Raw genomic sequence first — 7313 nt, 5'->3', positions numbered from 1 at the left:
TCTTTAATTTCATGCTAATTCTCCATTTCCATTTAATTTCTTGCAATTTAAGCTTCTGTTCCTTATATTCTACAATTTAATTTCTGTTTCTTTAATTTCTTGCAATTTAAGTTTCCCGCCAATTTTACTTTCTGCAATTCTCAACTAAATCTGATCTCGCTCAACTAGCACAATTTTCCAATTAACATTGATCAACCAACCAATCCCTGTGAGATTCAACCTCACTCTACAGTGAGTTTTTGCTTGATGACAATCCGGTGCACTTGCCGGTAGAAAATTGTTGAGAGACGGTTTTTGAGTGAAACAAGTTTATGGCGCCGTTGCCGGGGATTGGTTTTGTATTGACAATTACTAAATTGGAGGATAACTTGATTGAGCACTTTTCTTTTCGTTTGATTTATTGAATTTTAATTTCAGTTGTTCATTTTTGTTCTCTGTAATTTTTAGCTATTTCTCTTTAATTTCTCTTACTTCTTTACTTTCCAGCAAAAACCCACTAACTCATTAACTGTTTGATTAATTACCTCAATTGCTCTAACCACTCTTTTTCATTAATTGTAAAATTCTTCACTTGCTGGTTACTGCTTGTTGTGCTACTTGTATGACAGGTAGAAGAGAGGTTTCAACCTCTTTTGACAGTGAACCGGAAAGAACCTTCCTGAGATTAAGGAGGGAAGTAAGAGGAAAGAGGGATGTCGGTGCAGGAGAAGAGGAGGAAGACTTCGATATAACTATGGAGGATGATATGGAAAACCATCATGAAGGAGAGGTAAACAATCACGCTAGAAGAGGTGGAGCCAACCCTGCTGGACAAGAGAGGAGAGTTTTGGGATCATACATCAATCCAAACCCAGGAAACTGTGGTAGCAGTATTCAAAAGCCAACTATCCATGGTAATAATTTCGAATTGAAGCCTCATCTCATAACTCTTGTGCAAAACAACTATCTTTTGGAGGAAGCGCCAAAGAAGATCCTAATGAGCATCTCACTAAATTCCAAAGGATATGTGACACAGTTAAATCTAATGGTGTTCATCCTGATACCTGTAGATTGCTACTGTTTCCATTTTCTTTGAGGGACAAAGCATCAAAATGGCTTGAATCCTTTCCCAAGGAAAGCTTGACAACCTGGGAAGATGTAATGAATAGATTCTTAACAAGGTTCTACCCTCCACAAAAAGTAAACAGGCTAAGAACTATAGTGCAGACATTCAGACAGCAGAATGGTGAGACTATTTATGAAGCCTGGGAGAGATTCAAGTATTTGACAAGGAAATGCCCCCTGATATGTTTAATGAGTGGGTGCAAATTCATATCTTTTATGAAGGACTGAATCATGAATCAAAAAAGGCTGACTCATCTGGAGGTTTCCTAAATGGTGCACGAAATTGTGATCTCAATGGCGCCAAAAACTTGGTACGCACGATTTTAATCTCGACTCCTTTTCACAACTCCGCACAACTAACCAGCAAGTGCACTGGGTCGTCCAAGTAATAAACCTTACGTGAGTAAGAGTCGATCCCACGGAGATTGTCGGCTTGAAGCAAGGTATGGTCATCTTGTGAATTTTAGTCAGGCAGATTCAAATGGTTATGGGATTGATAATTAAAATATAATTAAAATAGAAAATAAGATAGAGATACTTATGTACTTCATTGGTGGGATTTCAGATAAGCGTATGAAGATGCTTGTTACTTCTGAACCTCTACTTTCCTATTGCTTTCATCCAATCATTCATACTCCTTTTCATGGCAAGCTGTATGTTGGGGGATCACCGTTGTCAATGGCTACCATCCGTCCTCTCAGTGAAAATGGTCCAAATGCGCTGTCACCGCACGGCTAATCATCTGTCAGTTCTCACTCATGTTGGAATAGGATCCATTGATCCTTTTGCGTTTGTCGCTACGCCCAACAATCGCGAGTTTAAAGCTCGTCATAGTCATCCCATCCCAGATCCTACTCGGAATACCACAGACAAGGTTTAGACTTTCCAGATCTCAAGAATGCTGCCAATTGATTCTAGCTTATACCACGAAGACTCCAATCTTTCGGAATGGAGGCTAAGAGATACACACTCAAGCTCGTTTTCATGTAGAACGGAAGTGGTTGTCAGGCACGCGTTCATAGGTAATAATGATGATGAGTGTCACATAATCATCACATTCATCATGTTCTTGGGTGTAAATGAATATCTTAGAATAAGAATAAGCTTGAATTGAATAGAAAAATAATAGTACTTTGCATTAATTCATGAAGAACAGCAGAGCTCCACACCTTAATCTATGGGGTGTAGAAACTCCACCGTTGAAATTACATAAGTGATAATGGTGTTCATTGGCTTCGGCCCCAGAGGGGGAACCAGAATGACCAAGACCTTGCATACAATAGTAAAAAGTCCTATTTATACTAAACTAGTTACTAGGGTTTACAGAGATAAGTAAATGATGCAGAATTCCACTTCAGGAGCCCACATGGTGTGTGCTTGGGCTGAGCATTGAGCTTTACACGTGTAGAAACCTCTCTTGGAGTTAAACGCCAGGTTGCAGCCTGTTTGTGGCGTTTAACTCTGGTTTGTAACCTGTTTCTGGCGTTTAACTTTAGAATAAGGCAGAAAGTTGGCGTTTGAACGCCAGTTTGTGTCGTCAAAACTCGAGCAAAGTATAGACTATTATATATTGCTGGAAAGCCCAGGATGTCTACTTTCCAACGCAATTTAGAGCACGCCAATTGGGTTTCTGTAGCTCCAGAAAATCCATTTTGAGTGCAGAGAGGTTAGAATCCAACAGCATCTGCAGTCCTTTTTCAGCCTCTGAATCAAATTTTTGCTCAAGTCCCTCAATTTCTGCCAGAAAATACCTGAAATCACAGAAAAACACACAAACTCATAGTAAAGTCCAGAAATGTGAATTTTGAATAAAAACTAATAAAAATATACTAAAAAGTAATTAAAACATACTGAAAACTACCTAAAAACAATGCCAAAAAGCGTATAAATTATCCGCTCATCACAACACCAAACTTAAATTGTTGCTTTTCCCCAAGCAACTGAAAATCAAATAGGATAAAAGAAGAGAATATACTATAAATTCCAAACTATCAATGAAACTTAGCTCCAATTAGATGAGCGGGACTAGTAGCTTTTTTGCCTCTGAACTGTTTTGGCATCCCACTTTATCCTTTGAAGTTCAGAATGATTGGCATCTATAGGAACTCAGAATTCAGATAGTGTTATTGATTCTCCTAGTTTAGTATGTTGATTCTTGAACACAGCTACTTTTGAGTCTTGGCCGTGGCCTTAAGCACTTTGTTTTCCAGTATTACCACCGGATACATAAATGCCACAGACACATAACTGGGTGATCCTTTTCAGATTGTGACTTAGCTTTGCTAAAGTCCCCAATTAGAGGTGTGCAGAGTTATTGAGCACACTCTTTTTTGCTTTGGATCATGACTTTAACCGCTCAGTCTCAAGCTTTTCACTTGACACTTTCACGCCACAAGCACATGGTTAGGGACAGCTTGGTTTAGCCGCTTAGGCCAGGATTTTATTCCTTTGGGCCCTCCTATCCACTGATGCTCAAAGCCTTAGATCCTTTTTATCCTTGCCTTTTAGTTTAAAAGGTTACTGGCTTTTTGCTCGTGCCTTTTGGTTTAAAGAGCTTTTGGCTTTTTCTGCATGCTTTTTCTTTTTCTTTCTTTTTTTTCTTTTATTTTCGCCATTTTTCTTTTTTTTTTTTCTCGCAAGCCTTGTTCTTCACTGCTTTTTCTTTCTTCAAGAATCAATTTTATGATTTTTTAGATTATCAATAACATTTCTCCTTTTTCATTATTCTTTCAAGAGCCAACAATTTTAACATTCATGAACAATAATATAAAAAATATGCACTGTTCAAGCATTCATTCAGAAAACAAAAAGTATTGTCACCACATCAATATAATTAAACTAATTTCAAAGATGAATTCAAAATTCATGTACTTCTTGTTCTTTTGCTTTTAGAACATTTTTTATTTTAGAAAGGTGATGGATTCATAGGACATTCATAGCTTTAAGGCATAGACACTAGACACTAATGATCATGTAGTAAAGACACAAACATAAATAAAACATAAGGCTCAAAAACTGAAAAATAGAAAAATAAGAACAAGGAGATTAAGGAACGGGTCCACCTTAGTGAGGGTGGTGTCTTCTTCCTCTTGAAGAACCAATGGTGCTCTTGAGCTCCTCTATGTCTCTTCCTTGCCTTTGTTGCTTCTCCTTCATAGCTCTTTGATCTTCTCTAATTTTATGGAGAATGATGAAGTGCTCTTGGTGCTCCACCCTTAGTTGTCCCATGTTGGAACTTAATTTGCTTCCAATAGTTTTGTGGAAGAAAGTGCATCCCTTGAGGCATCTCAGGGACTTCATGATGAGGAATTTTCTCATGCTCTTGTTGAGGTCCATGAGTGGACTCTCTTGTTTGCTCCATCCTTTTCTTAGTGATGGGCTTGTCCTCTTCAATGAGGATGTCTCCCTCTATGACAATCCCATCCAAATTGCAGAGGTGACAAATAAGGTGAGGAAAAGCTAACCTTGCCAAAGTGGAGGACTTGTCAGCCACCTTGTAGAGTTCTTGAGGTATAATCTCATGAACTTCCACTTCCTCCCCAATCATGATACTATGGATCATGATAGCCCGATCCATAGTTACCTTGGATCGGTTGCTAGTAGGAATGATAGAGCGTTGGATGAACTCCAACCATCCTCTAGCCACAGGCTTAAGGTCCGGTCTTCTCAGTTGAACCGGCGTGCCTCTTGAGTCTCTTTTCCATTGAGCTCCTTTCACACATATGTCCATGAGGACTTGGTCCAACCTTTGATCAAGGTTGACCATTCTAGTGTAGGGGCATGCGTTTTCTTGCATCATTGGTAAGTTGAACGCCAACCTTACATTTTCCGGACTGAAATCTAAGTATTTCCCCCGAACCATTGTAAGCCAATTCTTTGGGTTTGGGTTCATACTTTGATCATGGTTCCTAGTGATCCATGCGTTTGCATAGAACTCTTGAACCATTAAGATTCTGACTTGTTGAATAGGATTGGAGAGTACTTCCCATCCTCTTCTTTTAATCTCTTGTCAGATCTCCAGATTTTTGCCCTTTTTGAGCTTAAAAGGGACCTCAGGAATCACCTTTTTTTTTGCCACAACTTCATAGAAGTGGTCTTGATGGACCTTTGAGATGAATCTTTCCATCTCCCATGGCTCAGAGGTGGAAGCAATTACCTTCCCTTTCCTCTTTCTTGAGGTTTCTCTGGCCTTAGGTGCCATTAATGGTTATGAAAAAACAAAAAGCAATGCTTTTACCACACCAAAATTAAAAGGTTTGCTCGTCCTCGAGCAAAAAAAGAAAGAAAGTAGGAGAAGAAGAAGAAAATAGAGGAGATAGACGGAGATATGTGGTTCGGCCAAGGGGTGGAAGTAGTGGTTGTAATGTGTGAAAATGAAGGAGTGGTGAGGGGTTTATATAGGGGTGGGGGGAGGGTTAGGTTTCGTGTATTAGGGTTGGATTTTGGGAGGGAAAGGATTTTGAATTTGGAGGTAGGTGGGGTTTTTGGGGAAGAGTGGATGGATGTGAGTGGTGAAGACCCTACAAAAAAAAGGGCTGTGGCCACGCTTTTTTCTTGCCACGCTTCAAAAGTGTGGCCAAAAGTGGTCTATGGCCACACTTTTATGAGGGTGGTGATAGATTAGAGATTTCGCCACTTTTTTTTGCCACGCTTCAAAAGCGTGGCGAAAAAGATCAACGGCCACGCTTTTGTAAGGGTGGCAATTGATTAGAGAAACGGCTAGATTTTTTCAACAAGGACATTTTGAAAGCGTGGCGACAGGGTTTCATTACGGCCACGCTTACAAAACGTGGCTATATCCTGGTACTCTTTTGGCACGCTTTAAAAGCATGGCCAAAAGGTTCTTTTCTACCACGCTTGAAAAGTGTGGCCGTAGAGAGCAACATTGTCGTTTTAAAAGCGTGGCGAGAGGGGCTCCAACTCATTGGCCCTAACCCGGCCCCCAACCCGGTCCCCAACCCATTGACACTAACCCTAATCTCTCTTTCACCTTCGAAACCACTCGCCTGGAAGAGCTCCTCGCCTCCTTCCATTCCCTTCGTCCTTTGCCCTTCGCCCTTCGCCCTTCCCCTTCGTCACTCTTCGTCACTTGAAACCACTTCTTCTTCATCTTGTTAATCTTCATCTTCGTCTTCATACTCTTTTTCTCTTTCTTGTTCTTGTTCGAATCTGTCTGGATCTCTCTATTCACCTTCGAGCTCCACCAAACATGGGCGACGGCAAGGTCAATCTCCTTGGCGATCTCTTCTCCTCCAAGCCCTCCGATTCCAAAGGTTTGATCAATTTTCCTCTTTTTATTTTCTCGATTTTTTTCGTTGTTTTTACTTTTAGGGCTTTCCCTTTCCCTTTTCCATTTTCATTTTCTCCTGATTCGTTCTCTCTGATCGCATGTTCCTTCTTGGTTGCTTGATAATGCTCAACACGCATTGCTTGCGATGCTGTGGACGTACGTGGTTTTTTTCTGGAATGACAAAGCCACAAAGGTGCACTCTGTTCACTATATTCTCCTAAGATTTTCCACATCTTTTGTTGACTATTAATATATGTTGTTCACGGATAATAATGGATTCCATGAACTTTTTCCTACTATATGATGAATGATGATGATGATGAATGAAATGTCTCAGCCACGTGAGACACAAGGCTTCTTTAATTTACTTGTGTTGGTGTCAGAAAGAGTAAAATCTATCTTCTTCCTTGTGCAGTTGTGAATGACCTAAACAATAAACAGAACAGTACATAACAACACTTTGTGGCTATTTTAATTTCATTTTCTAGCCCTAGCTATAAAGTTTAGAACAAAATTATGCAAACAAAATAAAGAGTGATGATTGAAGTCAAAACCATATTTTATGCTGATAAATAGAATTATAGAAGTTGACTAGAACGAAATACAAAAGGAAAATGATGGTACAAATGGAATATGATAATCAAAACTTACAAGAACAAGGATGTTTCACTAGAAGCAATTGGAATTGTGTGTTTGCCTGCTGTTTATGACTTGAGCATTGTTTTAGTTTGGGCTAAAAACGGAAAAAAATAGTGTGTTTTCTTGCTGGTTTTGGTATTCCATTTATTCTCACTGTTTTTTGCCTTTCGCCTAAAAAATATTTGGGGATTAATGATAATAGATAACTGATTACAATGCGGGTTAAATCACACAAAATGGTAATTATGTAGATCTTATAAGGATACAGTAATTGATGACA

General features: G+C 39.4%; 1 non-coding gene across 1 annotated transcript; it reads right to left on the bottom strand.

Moving 5' to 3' along the window:
* Nucleotides 1-1185: 1185 nt before the first annotated feature.
* On the bottom strand, nt 1186-1292 carry LOC148548172 (small nucleolar RNA R71). Its single transcript, XR_015897375.1, has one exon. It is a non-coding gene; the product is annotated as a small nucleolar RNA R71 (small nucleolar RNA).
* Nucleotides 1293-7313: the final 6021 nt, after the last annotated feature.

The sequence above is a fragment of the Arachis ipaensis genome, chromosome B8 (genome assembly GCF_059453495.1).
Source record: "Arachis ipaensis isolate K30076 ecotype BB chromosome B8, ASM5945349v1, whole genome shotgun sequence".
Taxonomy (NCBI): Eukaryota; Viridiplantae; Streptophyta; class Magnoliopsida; order Fabales; family Fabaceae; genus Arachis; species Arachis ipaensis.
The sequence above is the reverse complement of the archived record's forward strand: the minus strand, read 5'-3'. Positions and strand labels throughout refer to the sequence as shown.